This window comes from Cryptomeria japonica, chromosome 6, assembly GCF_030272615.1.
Source record: "Cryptomeria japonica chromosome 6, Sugi_1.0, whole genome shotgun sequence".
Taxonomy (NCBI): Eukaryota; Viridiplantae; Streptophyta; class Pinopsida; order Cupressales; family Cupressaceae; genus Cryptomeria; species Cryptomeria japonica.
In genome coordinates this window covers 382,265,652-382,284,212 of record NC_081410.1, presented here as the reverse complement: position 1 = coordinate 382,284,212, position 18,561 = coordinate 382,265,652, and positions in this window count along the sequence as shown.

Sequence of the window (18,561 nt, the reverse complement as noted above, 5' to 3'; positions counted from 1 at the left end):
TTTTCCCTTGTCATGCTTTGGGAATGGTTCCTTAAACATTTCATGCTCTTGATTGGATGAGTGTCCTTCAATTTCAATGTCACCTCTATCAATGAGATCTTGTATGATGTTTTTCAGTCGATGACAATTTCCTATTTTATGTCCTTTGCTCTTGTGAAATTCGCAATACTCATCATCATTCCACCAATTTGGTTTGACCTTTGGTTCATATGGAGGAAAATTTGGAACTGTGATTACCTTGTTTGCCACTAGCTTCTTGAAAACTGACTCAAGTGGTTCTTCGAATGGAGTGTACTTCCTTTGTGACTTTGAAGTTGTTTGAGTATTCACTTGATTGTTTGTAGAGCTTGATCCAGAAAAAATGATTTTAGGTTGCACTATATTGCCATCCACAACACCATCATTGACTGTGTTCTTGTTTTTATTCCAAAATATTGGCTTATCTTTTCCTTTATAGTCATCTTTGTTTTCCTTGAATATCTTAATGACTCCTTGTTCAATTAGGACCTTCTTTGTTGCTAAGCCTTTTTCAATGATGTCCTTAAAAGTGGACAAGAAAACTTTTCTCAAGTTATAACCAATGTCCTTGTTAACATTCTGGGTGAACATCTCTACCATTTGTTTTTGTGGAATTTCACAAGAGCATCTGCTGGCTAGATTCCTCCATCTTTGTAAAAATGATGAAAAAGACTCTCCATCCTTTTGTTTGGTGTTGCACAAAGTAGTGACTGATATGTCTGTCACTATGTTGTATGAGAAATGTTGAATAAATGCCTCTGCTAAGTCACCCCATGACTTAATACCAGGTGGAAGTTGGGAGAACCATTCCATAGCTTGATCACCTAAGCTTTGTGGGAATAATCTCATCAAATATGTCTCTTCTGCTGCTACCTCAATGAAAGTTGTGAAAAACCGTCTTATATGTGCCTTAGGATCTCCTTTGCCTCTATACTTATCAAACTTAGGTGTCACAAGGTGTGTAGGAAATGGAGGCATTGGAATGCTTTTGTCAAATGGATAGGGACATATGTCTCTCATTGTGTAAGTTGGCTTCGGTGTATTTATGTCCTCCATTTTCTTTTGTAAGTCCTTAATTTGTTGCTCCAAATTGTTCTTAGGTGGAGACTGACTTCTTGGACCATACCCCATGCCTGAACCACCGAGTGGAGGAGGAGCATGTTGCATATATGGATGATATTGATCATACACATGTTCGTATGGAGGAGGTTTATAATGATGTTGCGTATATGGACCACTTGGTATAGAGTCATGATGAGGAATGGAATATCTGTTTAGTCCATGTATACCATACTCTATAGGAATGTCATGAGTTTGTTCTAGTATGTTGCCCCCAAATTTGACGTGGGGTTTCCTTGTGTCCAAATTTTGAGCATGCCTTTGAATATCCAATTGTTTAGGTGGTTGATCCTTAGAATTGGCATGTGATTGAGCATATTTTTCTGCATAAGACTTCCATAATGGTCTGCGAAGGTGAGTATCATATGCTTGACCATGTGTGTATGGGCCCTCTAGTTTTTGAAACAAAGATGATGGTGATTCAAGCACAAGATGTGGTCCTCTATTGCCTCCACTATTAGGCCTCCTTTGATCCATGTTGGAGTGAGATTGTTGCAAAGGTCGATTTTCCATTATTTGAGACATGTCAAAATCATGAGGAATCTTGACTCCACTATGTGCCATCACTTGTAAGAAGTATTGTCTATCTCTCTTCATTATTTCCTCAACCAATCTATTGAAACAAGGATCCATAATGGTGTCTTCCACTTCTGCTGAATGTATGGAAAAGTTGTCCATACTGTCATTGTGTGTATCATTGTTGTTTATAGTGTCCATGTTCTTAACATTTGGAATGTTTCTATAGGCATCCATGTCGAGTAATGTAGTATGATCATAATTGAAAAAGCTATCATTGTCATATTCATAGGAACTCATGTTTGCGGACTCTTGAGCCTCTTTAGTTTCTCTCCTAGATTTTTGGGAATGGAATTTGACCATGAACTAGGTCTTGACCAAGATGTGTGAAAGTAGATGCAAATGGAAAAGAGTATGGAAGACCAAGAGTTGGATGGAATGTAAATGAATTTGAGGTTTACTTGCAATGTCCAAAGTGTAAGACCAAGTATGTATGTAGTAGAGTAGGTGTGACTTCCAAAGAGATGATAGTTTCTCTTGATGAGGTAAGTTGACCATGACTCTAAGACCGACCAAATAAGACCCAAAGGTGATAGACCTTGATGAGGGACCACTTAGCAAAATGTTGTTGTATGTAATGTGTTGACAAAGTATGATGAGGACAAGCAAGTGACCTTTTGTCTCAAGTTTAGACAAATGTGAATGTAATGTAAGGTGTAAAGCAATGATGGACTTTGTGAGACCCAAAGACAGGTTGAATTCTAGATGAAAACCTAAAGAGATAGCTTATGAAGCTCAAGAATTCTAAAACTGATTGCTCTTGTTTGTTGGACTATAAATTTTTCCAATCTGTGAAGTGACTTGTTGTGACCAAATCTGAATTTTTTATTGTTTTTTGTGACAAGAGGACACAATGTTGATGAGGACTCAATGTTTGCAAGTGTTTAGACTCAAAAATGACTCAAAGAAAAGTGTGTTGTTTGATGTAAAAATGTTTTGCATACACTTGAAGACACAAAAGACACAATGTTTTGATGTTTGATCTTGAATGTTTGATAGTTCAAAATAAGACAAGCACAATTCTTATGGTTGGCTAGGACAATAGTTGTTAATCCCACATGAGGCTACGCTATTCAGAGCGGATACTTAGATGCTTGACCCCACTGGCTCCACCCTCGACACTCACTTCTCAGAGCAGCCAAGCATCCATCCCCATGAAAACTCCTCGTGGAAAACTTTGTATCTCTACTAAGAACCGTATGTGTGTGGGCCACTCCAGACGTCCGACATCCTGCCCCAACAACTAGAAGGATTTTGGCTTCTAAAACAAAAAGGTGCTAGTAAGGGCATTCGATCGTGTGGCCATACATGTGGCACTTTCAGCTCTGTAAATACAGAAGGCTCCCAACCGGTAGGGGTTACACCCTACAATTGATCAAATAAATTTGATCAAACGGGTTTATGGGGAGACATAGTGTCGGTATGAACTAATCAGCACACATTATCCATAGTTTTCACCATGAATATAGTTGTTTATAGTGGTTCGGAAGAGGTGGGTTTTCCTCGCTACCACTTGGGTCGTTCTCTCCTCACTAGTAGTCCTAATGACCACACGGGGAGACAGACCCTCTAAAGATTAAACAAAAAGAGCCTATTGCCCAAGACACAAAAGACATTGGTTCAATTTTAGTGCACCAATTGAAGTGTTTGATAATCTATGAAAACAAGGCACACAATGAAAGATCAAAAACCCTTGCCAAGGTCCTGCAACAAAGATCTATTTGTAGTTTGGATTGTTTCAAATGATGACCCCTTCCTGCAAGCACACAAGTTAGGTAAATTTTAGATCCAAAAGACTTTGTAAAATAGGGACCTTCAACAATGCATTTTATTGGCCAAGTCAAATATCTGATTTATAAAAAAAAAAAAGAACACCTGTAAAATTTCCAAAAATGTAAGAAAATCCAAAAAATTTGCTAATTTGCTCCAAAACTTAATTTTTTATGAAAAATCATAAAAAATTCATATAAAATGCAAAATTGATCCAAAAACTCTAAAATTTTTACTGGACAGTCCTAATAGTCTTCCAAACCTCCATAAAAAAATTCCTGTAACAAATTTGAGCAGGTTGTGAGATATGAGCAAAATAATGCAAAACCCTAATTTTCAAAGATCCAATTTTTTAGGAATGATTTTGCATCAAATTTAAAAAAAAAAAAAATAGAGTCTATGTATAAATCAAAGAGATTTCCAAAAATATAAGAAAATCCAAAAAATTCACTAATTTTCTCTCAAAATTAATTTTTCATGAAAATACATAAAAAATTCATAGAAATTTCAAATAAGCTCCAAAAACTTCGAATTTTTTACTACCAATCTCTGAGAATGTTCTTGATGTGCAAAAAAAATGTGATGCCAAAATTCAAAGTTGTTTGTGAGTTCTGATCAAAACAATGAAAAACACTAATTTTTAAAGATCTGATTTTTTAGGAAATATTTTGCATCAAAATTAAAATCACAAAAAATAGATCCTGTGTATAATTATGAGAGATTTCCAAAAATGTAAGAAAATCCGAAAAATTCGCTCATTTTCTCTCAAAATTAATTTTTTATGAAAATTCATAAAAAAATCATAGAAAAATAAAATATACTCCAATAGATCTTAATTTTTCTTTGAGGTCTCTTGATACTATCTTCAACTTGCAAAAAACATTTGGTGCAAAATTTCCAAGCAGTTTGTGAGATATGATCGAATTTCTCCAAGATCTTGATTTTGTGTCCAAAACCCTAGCTGCACAATATTATTCTCCAAATTGTTTTACAAAACAACAATATATGGTTAGGAAAACCTGCAAAAAACACACAGATCTAACAAAAATCCATGTCCCACCGGGCGTGCCAAAATGTTTATGGTGAAAGTGGAAACAACAATATTGAAAGATCAAATGAATTCAACCACAAAACCCTAGCCTAACAACAACAAAGATCCACCATAACATATGAAGATTACCTAAGACAATGCAAATCAAATGAAATCACAAAGATTATACCATCACATGTCCAATAGGGTTTGGATCTCCATTCTTCCTATCTCCATTGATCTTGCTTGATATATTTGCTCTCAGATTTTATATGTGCACAAGAGCTCAACAAAGAACGGAAATGTGGTTGCAAGTAGGCTTGATCGCATATGAAAGTTTGAAAGCTTAATGTAGTCGAGAAGTCAACTGATCAGTTAGGGTTTGATAATGAAGGAAGCATCTCCTTATATAGAAGACACTATAAGAAATGGAGGGATAAGATTGAGAGGTGTAAAAGATAAATGGTCAGCTAAGATTAGACGGTAGGTAGAAAAAATAAGAAAATAATGAGAGGGTAGGTAGTGTAGGAATTAAGAGATGAATGACATGTGTCATGGGTGGAAAAGGCTAATGAATTAATTAAATAAATAAAGATTTATTTAATTAATAGAAGAAGTGGGATCAATTAAATAAATAAGATATTTATTTAATTTAGAAAAAGGATAATTTAAATAAATAAATATTTATTTAAATGAGAAATAAGGCTAGAAGAGGATAAATGAATTAATTAAATAAATAAAGATTTATTTAATTAATAGAAGAATTTGGCTCAAGTAATTAAATAAATAAAGATATTTATTTAATTAGACATGACAATTTTAGGTGTCTATAGGCAATATCTGGTCGACTATGAACAACATAGAGTAGTACCTGTAACCATTGGAGTTCCAACTGGTTTACAATCACTCATACCGAAAGTCTTCAAAACCTCCTTCACATACTTGGATTGAGTAATGAAAATTACCATTCTTCATCTATTGTATCTGTAAGCCTATGAAATTTTTTATTTCCCCTACTAATGACATCTCAAATTCATTCTTCATTTCATCTGCAAAATAATTACTCATGTCATCATTTCCTCCAAATATAATGTCATCTACAAATACTTCACTGACCAATATATCATCTCCTTCAGACTTGAGATAAATGTTGTTGTCATCATTGGTTCTAGCAAAGTCTATCTTCTTCAGATGAGTATGAAGTCGTTCATACCATGCTCTGGGTGCCTTCTTTAGTCCATACAAAGCTTTATGCAGTTTGCATACCATTTCTTCCTTATCTGTCAATGCATAACCATCAAATTGCTCTATATAAACATCTTCTTCTAGTATCCCATTCAAGAATGAAGACTTGACATCCATCTAGTATACTTTGAACTTCTTATGAGCTGCAAATGCAAGTAGTGTTCTGACACCTTCCAGTCTTGCTACTGGTGCAAAAGTTTCTCTATAGTCTTCTCCTTCTTCTTGTGCGTAACCTTTGCATACTAATCTTGCCTTATTGCGAACTACAACACCATCTTCATTTAACTTGTTTCTGAATACTTATTTAGTACCTATAACATTCTTGTTTACTAGCCAGGGTACCAAGGTCCAAGTATTGTTCTTCTCAATTTGTTCCAACTCCTCCTCCATAGCTTTCACCTAATGATCATCACCAAATGCCTCTTTAGCATTTTTTGGTTCAAAGGTGGATATCATGCAAGAGTTCTCTCTTATTCTCCTTCTAGTTAGTACTCCAACATCCTTATCCCCAATTATCTGTTCATGACTGTGATTCAGTCTCACGTACCTAGGAATAACATGATCATTCTCTTCAGGTTCAACTTCTTCATTGTCATCTTCCTCTGAATTTATTTGTTTCATTTGAACAAGTACATCGGGATTTGCTTTACCGGATTCTAATTTAACAGTTTTTGGTTCTAAAAGCAAAATGCAGGGATCTTCATCCTTCTTCTCAGAACTGGTTCCTTTTGAAATTTCAGGACATTCATCTATATGAACATCACCACTCTCAACGATTTTTTGTGTCTGGTTGTTGAAGCATTTATAGACCTTACTCTTGGTGGAATAGCCAACAAATATTCCTTCATCACTCTTAGCTTCAAACTTTCTTATGTACTCACCTCTTTTAATAAAACATTTGCTACAAAAAAATTTAAAATAGCTAACATCAGGTGATCTCCCATGCCAGTACTCATATGGGGTTTTGTCCTTACCACTTTTTACCAGAACTCGGTTCATTGTGTAGACAGTTTTTACTTCCAGCTTCTTTCCATAAGGTTTTTGATACACCTCCTTGTATTGACATAGTTCTAGTAGCTTCAACCACTGACCGGTTATTTCTCTCTGCTATACCATTCTGTTGTGGTGTCCTTGGTGCAGAAAGTTGCCGCTTGATACCATTATCATCACAATATTTAGTGAACTCTACAGAAGTGATTTCACTGCCTTGATCTATTCTTAGACATTTTATCTTTTTGCCACTCTCTTTCTTAGCTGAAGCTCTGATTGCCTTGAATTTTCCAAAAGCTTCATTCTTATCCTTTAGAAATGTGACCCACATCATCCTTGAACAATCATCAGTGAAGATCATGAAGTATCTATCACCTTCAATGCTTCTTGTTCTTATTGAATGTTTCTTGTTCTTATTGGTCCACATAGGTCTGTATGAACCAAAACTAACAAGTGATCTACTGAGAAGGACTTCCTCTTGAAAGTTGAAGAAGTCATCTTTCCTAGTTGATATTCTTTACAAAGAGCATTAACTGGTTTGTCTAGCTGAGGCAGACCTCTTACTTTCTTAGACTTCCTTATTTTAATAATATTGTCAAAATTTATATGACAAAATCTCCTATGCCAAAGCCATCTATCATCTATTTTTGCAATCAAATAGTTACTTTAGGATTGAGATGAAATAGATTACCTTTGGTCTGTTTCTGGGTTGCAATCAATTCACCTTTATTGTCAAATATTTTGCATATACCATTTCTAAACTCCAATGGGTAACCTCTATCATTAATTTGTGCCACACTTAATAGATTGTGCTTTAGGCCTTCAACCCAATAAACATCATCAGCACTGCTCTTCCCATTAAGAGAAATAACTCCCTTACCTTTTACCATACAAGGTGAGTCATTGCCAAATCTGACAACACCGCCATCAAATTCATTCGGGGAAAGAAATTTGCTCCGATCATCGGTCATGTGATGTGAATAACCACTATCAATGATCCAATCATCAGAGTTATCCATTCTGGATACTAGTGTCTTCTGATCTAATACTTCTTCCTTAATTGCTACAAACACAATATCTTCACTAGCATCATCATCATATTCATCATCAGCAATACCACTGTCGATAGCTACAAGACATTCCCTCTTGCCTTTACCCTTGTACTTCTTAAATTTGTCTCTCTTATAATCGTTTTCACCATTAGGGCAGTTTGCTGCTATATGACCAATCTTGTTGCATGCAAAAAATTTTAAAGGTAGCTTACCTCTATATTTACCAGTGCCTCTAGGCAGACATTTTGCCAACAATTCTTCAAGTTCCACTAAGTTGTCTTCATCATCAGCATCTCTGTTGGATCTAGATTCATAACTATGGCCGATATCTCTACTTTTTCTCAAGATGGGTTACAGACAGAAGCTCTAAATGCATATTTTGATTTATGTACACTACCATCATAGCCATTTAGTTCAAAAGCAGTAAGTTTGCCAATAATATAGTCAATAGTTACCTTTTTCTTATCAATGGATTTCAACTCCTGAATAAATGCAACTCAGATATCATAGATCGGTAGCAGGGTTCTCAGTACCTTACTGATTACTGTGGCATCTTCCACTTTTCCTCTTGCACTCTTTATCTCTCCAACTATCTCTTTGATCCTTTGACCATACTGTTGGATGTTCTCACATTCAGACATTCTCATGTCATCAAACTTACCTCTTAAACTCTCTTCTTTAGCCATCTTGACATGCTCATCACCACTATAGATATCTTCAAGTTTCTTCCATACTTCATATGCAGTTTCAAGACCATGAACATCTACATATTCAGCATCAGACAGGGAACTAATAATAGCTTCTAATGCCTGGTGTTTTTCTTGTTGTTCTTTCTTCTGATCATCAATCAGGGGTCCAGTAGGTGTAGTATACTTATGTTCTATGTGATCCCAATACTGACTACCAAGACTCTTAATGTAAATTTTCATTATGTCACTCCATATTCTATAGTAATCTTTGTTAAACTTTGGACCTTCTTTCTTCATCATGATCTACAAGATGTTTTCCTCAATTTGTTAGGTTTTTAGATTAAGAGGACCTGAGAAGCACTGATACCAATTGATGGTATGATGAAAGAATAAGTATCTGATAGAATACTGAGAGGGGGGAGGTGAATCAGTATATTGAAAAACTGATACAAATTTCCCAAACTCAAACTCAGTCAAACAAAGTAAACATATCCCAATCAAGATAAATATTTATAGGAATACTTGACATTAAACAATTTAATTGTTATGACAACTTTAACAGTAAACACCTTCAATCTTGTAAACATCAACAATGCTTAATCATAACTCAACATATTCATCTCTCAATGCTTATACTTAACACGCCTTATCAAAAATTAATCAAATTAACAAATAAGATCACAACCACAAAAGCATTCACCACTTGACACAAATGTTTATACGTGGAAAACTCAAATAGCTAAAAACCACAGTGAGATGGGACTCACAAGGATAGCTATCTAAAATCTTTCAAAATTTGCCCTGTTAGGAGCCAAAGCTTGTTAGAGCTTTACAATAAGTCATGTTAAGAACTAATTCTGGTTAGGAATCACCCGATTAAGGGATTTACAAATATGTCTTGTTAGAAGCACAATACCCTGTTAGGAGTAACCTCGCTGGAGGATTTAAGAATACAAGCTAATGGACCACCTTGTTAGAGGATTTAATGAGTAACCAAGCTTGTTAGAGATTACCCAGTTAAGGGATTTTACTTATGCTGTAATTGTTAGAAAACAACAGGTTTTCTTGATCTGTCTGAGTAGCACTATCTTTGCTTGATCAGATCCTTCTAAGCTTCAATCTGCCTTCACTCAAAGTGCAAATCCATTCACTGGCTGGGCAACCACACACTCAACAGATTTTCTATCAACCTTGCCAACAACCTTTACAAACAACTTCATCAACCTTAAATACAAATCAATTAGGTTGGTAACACAACAAAAACCTAATTCTCATCATTGAGATTACAAACAAGTCTGTTCAATCTTTACGGTTAGAAATCATAACAATCTCTTCATATTCTTCAAGACAATTCCAACCGCTACATGATCACCACTCCATTAGATTTTGTAACTCATCACACACTGTGCATTAAATGTAATCCACTTTTCTCCTTCCCTAGAAAATAAGCAAATGCGCAAAACCAATTTGAATTTATCCTCATACAGTGATCACATGTGTCTCCATCATTACCGCTCATTAGATAATAAACCAACAAACTTGATCGGTAAGGGTTTAACAACTAATAGGGTTTACCAGTTACATTATATAGAAAGGTTTAACCCTTCACACCTATTCATCATTTCAACTCACAAACTTTACATACACCGGTTACAACATCTTGTACAACTCTTTTCTTACTGGTTAATAGCCAATATAAAAAACAACAATATCAACAATAACATGAATACCTTTCACCGGTTCAATTAACATCAATGACAAAATATCATTAATGCAATCTCTTATGTAAAATGCCAAACAAACTCAAAATGCCAACACTAAGAACTATAAGATAGAGGCTACTCGATTCACCTTCGAAAGGGGGATATTATTTGTGCAAGAGAGATAGTAACTCTCCCAAGACACTTTCCATATTGTGCCCCCATTAGCATTTGGAGTCGGCTAATATGACGTTGAGAATCCATTGTGTGAGACTCAGCGGTCATATTTTGATTAGCTATTGGGTGTGTACCTAAGTCAGCAAGAAAAGATTTTCTTCTCTAAGCCAACTTCTATAGGATTAGTGTGTTGTGATTGAATTATTATATATCTTGCATGTTTTCTATATTTTCATCCCTGAAACTGAAACTGAAATACTAAAACTGGAGAAAACAAATCAACAACTCAGTGGTAAACTATCCATGTCCAAAACTGGTCTTTGTCAAACATCAAAAACTTAGTCCTTATCAAAAACTGGTCTTTGTCAGTCATTGAAACTCTGTCCATTAGAATCTCATCTCTATCCAATCCTCTATCGTATGAGTCTATTTAATTGTCGTCCTGCTAGATACATCTTGTCGTATGAGATTTCATTGATCCTGTAGACGTATAAAAATGACCATATTCCTAAATGAATATTTTATGTTCATTTCCCTATTTAATTAAATCCAATTTAATTAAATTATCCACATTCTTCTATTTTTTAAGTAAATTACTCAATTTATTTAAATAAAATTCACTATACCATTTAATGAATAAATCATTTTATTCAATTAAATCCCCCTAGCCACTTTTAATTAAATTCAAATTTAATTAAATAGTTATCCTAAATTGAATAAATCGAATTTATTCAATTTCCCCAAATTGCAACCAAATTAAATTAAATCATTTAAATCAATTAAATCCTATTATCCCCCATCCACTTGCGAAATCCCAAACCCCTTCCTAATCCCTTCTAGAATCTTCTAATCGCTTCTAATTAACCTAACCCTCCTCTAAACTTTGTCACATCCCTAAGCAAAGGGAGGTCACTTCTCAAATGGCCCAAAGTCTTGGATAACCATTAAAGGTTTTCAACCTTCAACAACCAAAACCCTTAAAGTCTTTGAAAACCATTGAAGGCTTCCAACCTTCAACCACTTAATCCTCAAAGTCTCCAATAACCATTAATGGTTATTTCAAACCCTCCCACATGGTTAAAACATTTGTTTTGACTCAACCTCTACCCAACCCAAGGGTCTCATCAGGTCATTAATGCTTTGACCATGATTATCTCTTAATCATTTGCACAAAGGTTTATCTTTGGATTAGATCTTAATTCATTGGGTAAACCTAACTTAGACTTGACCCTTAGCCTTTAGATAACCATGAGGTCTCCTCAGGCCTTTAATGCCTCCAACCTCTTCTTTCAACCCAATCCTATGTTGACATTTGTCATCATGTCATTGGTGCCAATTGTGCACATGGATTCCCAACTTTCAAACTTGGCCCTTGATTAAACCTTTCAATCCTGACCATCCATTGCCCTGTTTGTGCTATAAATAGAGCTCTCATTCCTCCATTTTTAACAATCATCTTTCAAATTTGAAGCATCATACTTATGCTCAAATTCTATCAAGCTTTCTCATTTCATATATGCTCATCATTTAGCCTCTTTTAGATCATAAATTAGACTAAATATGCATGCTTAGAATAAGTTCTTTATCACTTTAGTTCAATCATAGACTAGATATAGTATGTTAGGATAGTTTTTCATACTAACCTTGTCATCTTATCATTTAGTTTATTGCATTTCTAGCATCATACCTAGCTTACAACACATCTCATACTAAAATCAGTTAAAAATCTCTCTCGTTCTCATATTTGCCATCCCTAAACCATTTTGCTCAGTAATCTGAGAGCAAAACATTGGTTTGAGGGACATTGTGAGATAGAGAACCATGGGACCCTCCTTGGGAAGCTGAGTAACACTATGTTACTCCATAGCTTGCATCAAGAAGTCTTGTGTGTGTGTGTGGACTGGTATTTCTTGTAATTTTCACGTTTTAAGTTTTATTTGCCCACTTTTCCCACATACATTTCTGGCGCCCACCGTGGGGCTCGACCCCAAATAACACATCGGTTTTTGAAATTGATCACTTTTGCAGGTCCGTGGGAAACAGGAATCAGCGCGTCGAAAGCATGTATTAGCGCATCCGCCTAACAGTTTAGCGCTTCTAGCCTACTGTTTAGCGCGTGGGCTCTCTGCTTTAGCGCGTGAAGACCATTTCTTAGCGCATGATATTATTTTAAAAAATTTTCCTGAAGGTTTCGACGTGGGAAAAACACTGTCCGGTAAACAGAGTAGCGCATCCAATCCACCGTTTAGCGCGTGCAGACCATCATCTAGTGCGTGCAGTTCAAACATTAGTGCGTGACCTCTGTTAAGTTTTTTTGTAGGTATCAACGCGGGAGAAAAACAGAGTAGTGCATCTGATTAACAGTCTAGCGCATCCCGCTCACTGTTTAGCGCGTGGGGTCTATACTCTAGCGCGTGGAGTCCTTTCTTTAGCGCATGACTTTCACTAATATTTTTCTGTAGGTCTCGACATGGGAGAAAAACAGAATAGCGCATCCATAAAATAGCTTAGCGCATTGGAGGCACATAATAGCGTGTGGGTGCTTTTTCTTAGCGCATCCATGCAATAGTTTAGCGCATAGAGTTGGCAGAGCCAAAAAATTTTGACAGAGTCAAAAATTAGGCTTGTGAGAGACATAATATATATGGAAGATAACATTTAAGTATAAGAAAGAGAAAAGATAAGAGGAAATGTTCTCTTTCTTATACTTTAAGTTATATTCCATATATACTTTCAGGATGTTTGAGAGGGGTTTCAGACCTCTAGGAGTTGTAATGCAAAATCTAGTTTTTGGAAGATCTTCCAAATTTCAGACTTAAACAAATTTCAAGGCATTTCAGGATCAGGATTGTAAAATTTGTAACCAAGATCAGAATTTAGGCTTGTGTAAGCCCACACTAACATTTGATCACTAACTGTGTGCAGGTTCTAATATTTTTTTGTGCAGGGGAAGGAGCAAGTTTAGAGGCTTCAAGTTTCTTTTTTTACTTTCTTTCAACAAAAATTGGTTAAAAAGAACTCACTCTCATTTTTTGCACAAGTTAAAATAAACCTCATCATTTCATTTGGATGCATAAAATGAACTTCATGCCTTCCTTTTTGGTGTTTTAAAATAAAACTTCATCTTTTCTTTATTGCAAGGTAAAAAGAACAACAAACTTCATATTTGTTTTCTTGCAATATTAGAGGAAAAACACTTCATTTTGGAAGCTATAAAAAGAACCAACAATCTTTACTTTGGCAAAAGTTTTAAAAAGAACCTCACCATCCTTTGGTGTTTAAAAGGATTCACTTCATTTTGCAAAGTAAAAGAACCTCATCTTCATTTTGTGCAAGGCAAAGAGGGAAAGTTTTCCCCTATCGACTTTAATTTTGTTGACCAAACATCATGATTTACTTTGTTGACCAGGCTTGTTTTACAAAAGTTTTGGAAATACACACTTTGCTATGAAAGGTTAAAAAGAACATCATGCTTGTTGGAGCAACATCTCCAAATAGAAGTTAGCAAATCATTGTCTTCAAGGCTAAAAAGAACAAATTGATTGCCTTGTCTCGAAAGTGGAAGGTATATGCTCTCCCCATAACTGGGTGATCAAAAAACCAAACCACTCTTAAGCTTTCTGTACTTCAAGCACTTACATCCTTTAGCAGGCCTGCCTTCCCGAGGGGTTGAAAAACTCTTAAAGCCATTCTTTGGCCGGTGTGAAGGGAACGACCTAAGTGGGGAACGACTTTGAAGCCAAGTGTTCCAACCCACTATAATCAAAAGTGGAGGGTGACGAAAGTCCCTTTCAATGGTTACGCGCAGTGATTAGCCTTCCCCCAGTATCCTTGAGATACGTAAAGCCTTTGTTCTAAAGGTTGGGAAGCCTCCTGAGGGAGTTTATCACTGACGGCCGAACGGGAAGCCTGATTACAAACTTTAGCATTAGAAACTTTGAGCTGAGTCAGTCGCCAAACATTGGCAACATCATAGTGCAAGGGTGGGGAAGAATCCGCCCCCAAGATTACTCACCATATATCTCCCAAGATAACTACTCAACTGTGAAGCAATTCACTTTGAGTTAATTTCTGGCAAAAGGCAAAAAAATGGGCGCCCCCTAGGGGGTGACAAGGCTATTTGAGCTGACAGAGTATCGAGACTAGTGGGCTATGATATTGTCAATGACCTTTGAATAAAGAGTCTATCTGATGTGTCTTTTGTTGTAAATCAAACCAGTGATAACATCGAGGATTTGAACACATCCTCAAAAGAATATACACTCAATGTTTAGCATTAGGATGATCATTGTCTTCATGTGCGCTATGTATTCTTGTCACAAATGCTAAAATATCTTGCAAAGTATCTAACAATCAAACTCAAAAATCAGTTCAAACAAGGAAAAATCATAAAGTGGAGAAGATTTCCATATCCAACAAAACATCTTTTGAGATGGTTATCAACATTTCAACTATTTTTAGGAAAGACTTTCATCCAACAAGATTAGGGGAATACCAAACCAAGTAATCCTTTCTAGAAAAAGTTTTCAAACTTCTTGAATATCCTTTCAAGTCCAATATCAAACGTGGTCATAAGAAATCAAATCAAAACACCAGAGAAATCATTTCTAAATCAAACAAGTCAGTCTTAGAACAAAAGTTGTCAAATCCAAAACTAGCTAAAGATAAGACTTTATCCTATCAAAATCAGGTATTATCATCACCTTGATCAAAAGGTCCATCATCTAAAGGATTCTATCAAACAACATACCAAGTTTAAACCTTAAGTTGTCAAATCAAGTTTCTATATCGGGAGACTTTATCCATATCATTTGACACACTTTGTCGTGAGGGGGCATCTAAACCTTCATTTGATAAAAGTGGACTTAAGTTTCCAAATGAAGTATCTCAATCCAAACATCGAAGGAAACCATTGCTCATTCATGTATGACCACTCCTCATATTTTGAGACGAACAAGTCTTTATCACAAAACTAAGTTAAAGAAGAGACAACCTAGTCCTAGGACCCTTATCAACAAGAGTAAATTTCTCTACATCAAACTATCAAAAACATCAACTTTTATCATTCGTATGACCATTCATCATCAAACCGAGAAAAAGGAAACTCAGTCAAAGGAAATGAGTCCTAGCCTAAATCAAGATCACAATATCATGGCTCTCCAATCTGATCCCATCTTCGATCAAGATCCCACCTGTCAAGAATCTTATGATGATCCCCTAAAATTTTGGTATTCCATCCACAATGACCCTCTTTCATCTCAAGAGCAGAGACCCATTCAACATCCATCTCTTAAGCAAAATCATGATATTCCTTCCATATCCTCCACTATTCTAATTCAAAATCAAGAGAAAAGCACAAACTCAAATGATCCTACTCCAAGTCAAGATCAAGATCAAGGAATCTCTTCATCCTCCAAATCTATCTTAGGTCCTTTCATTCCACAATCAAATTCTCCATCCCTTCCATCCATCTTGGGTCCTTACTTCCCTCCATCCACAAATCCATCACCTCAAATGATCCATAAGAAAGATCAATGAGGAGCACATCTTTGAAATTCTTTCAATCCTCTATCTAAACATCTTTCCAAAACTTCTTTTATCATTTCCTCTATCTATTTAGGGTCCTTCTATCCCAAAATTCAATTTTCCTCCATCTCTTCATCACTTCTCAAGTACCAACACTCATCCTGAATACATTTCCCTCTATCCTTGCACAAATCTTCAAACATTCTATCTATTATCCAACACCTCTTTTCTATCCTTCCATCCCTATCATTCAATCCTTTGCATACATCCTTCATCTGTGAGATAGGTGTTTGTGTCATTTTGTCACATACTTTCCCATGCTCGAATCTAATGTTCAGTCCTTTTCCTAGATATCTATTCATGAAATGCTTCAGAATCCGAGGTTGTTCCTCTTTAACATTTTCTTTTGGTTGGGATACACACTCAATCCAGAAAAGAACCACTTATCGTATCTTGGTACCGACATCTTTTGATTACTATATCTCATACACTTAATTGATTGCTCTAAAAATCATTGTGATCTCTTAAATTGAAGACATGGCTAGTGAAAAATCTAAAATCTTGCTTCAGCGCCACTGTAATTATCACACCCATGTAAGTTTCATCACTTACAAGCCAATGCAAGAAAAATAAAGAGAAAAAAAGAAATATCAAAAGCATGAGCAAGAAAATGAATATCAAGAAAAGCAAAATGCAATGAAATGCAATATCAAAATGATTGGCTATGGGAACATGCAAGTAACTCCATCGGGGCTATGGACGCCTGGCTGGCAATGGAGCAATATTTGTGAGATTACAACGATAACCTCGTCGGGGCTATGGATGCTCGCTGGCAGCGAGGCTCTATCCAGGATGCTTTTGAAGTCAAGGTAACTCATGTAGCTAGCCATGTTGGATTCTGAAGATTACAATGATCATATGAGCCAGAACGAACCCACTTGCACACACATTGGTAATCAAAGAACTAAGTACCTTGATCCAGTTTGGGATTCTTCTTCCCTTTTGAGTCTGCTTCCTAGTTGCTAGAAATGTTCTAATGAAATTTTCCAGAGGTTCTAAGTGTGGGTTGGGTCTCTATCTTTGAAAAGTTCAGAAACACTTATTCAGATGGTGCTAAATACTATGACAATCTTACATATCACCTTTTTGCAAATGGAAACCTCTATGCTTGGGGGCAAATTTCATCTACTCTATTCTTCCTACCATATCTCCCATGTCCTCTAATCCACATCCCTTGTCCTATCTATTCATTGCTTCCATCATCCAGTGCTATCTATATCCTATCTATATCCATATCCCCTTTTTCATCCTTGATCTTGATCAAAACTATGGACAACAAATCTATTTTGGTTCAGTCATCCATTCATCCATTCCTTGTCTTGATATACATTGGGGCAACCAAATACATATTTCTTCTAATCCAAAAACTCAAAAAAAATCAAAAAATCCAAAAACTCAAAAAAAATCAAAATATCCAAAAACTCAAAAAAATCAAAATATCCCAAAACTCAAAAAAATCAAAATATCCAAAAACTCAAAAAAATCAAAATATCCGAAAACTCACAAAAATCAAAATATCCAAAAAAACTCAAAAAAATCAAAATATCCAAAAACTAAAAATCGACAAAAATCAAAAAAATCAAAAAAAAAAAAAATCAAAGCTTGAACACATGGACCATCCATCAAATCAGATCAACAACAGGAAAACTCTCAAAGTTTGCAATGAAACTTATCACATGTCTTGTTAATCAATTCATTACTTGAAATCAACATCAACATCAAACATGCCTTATACAGGGATAGGTACACTCGAAACCAGACAGATCGGTCTTATATGGGGTACTCCCTCTTTGAATCTAGACATTCTTATCAATCATCAAGTCTTGATAATCATTCCATCCATCAACATCATTTTTCATCAAAGCAGAGTGACAAAAACAAGCCATAAAACTATTTCTTAAGAAAAATTTGTGTCAAACAAAGTTGTCCGAATCCTAAACGAATCGAGCAATAGAGGATGTCTCTCCTATCATAATCCGGAAAAATTTCATCATCAGTATCAATAGAATCCTTTACCATCTTACGGATTTTATCTCAAAAACACTTGTTTAGAATTTTCAAATTGTCAAATCTAGTTTCCAGACCGGGAGGCTTTTATCCATATCATTTCACACGCTTTATCGTGAAGGGATAGCTAAACCTTCACTCTGATAAAGTAAGATTTGAAATTTCTCAAATAGGAATCAACTGAATCCAAACCAATCAAAGGAAACCATTGATCACTCATGCATGACTAATCCCCTTATTCTGAGAAGAAAGAACCTTTATCGTAACATCACGTTGAAGAAACAACAACCTAGTTTTTCCAAATTCATCAAGAGAAATAAATTTTTATACATCAATCATCAACCAAATCATAACAATGACATCAATCAGTATGACTGCTGGATTTTATTATAGTTAGCCTTATCTTTATCAATTGATGGTAGTACAGGGTTCACAAATCATATTGTACATATCATATCCACCCATTTGAGACATCACCAAAAATTCACAAATGCATATCAAACCTGGACATACTTAGTGTAGTCACTGTCCTTGGTTTATCTGAAACAATTATCCAAATAATATCCCACCATGGCTTGGTGATCAGTATACATATCCATATC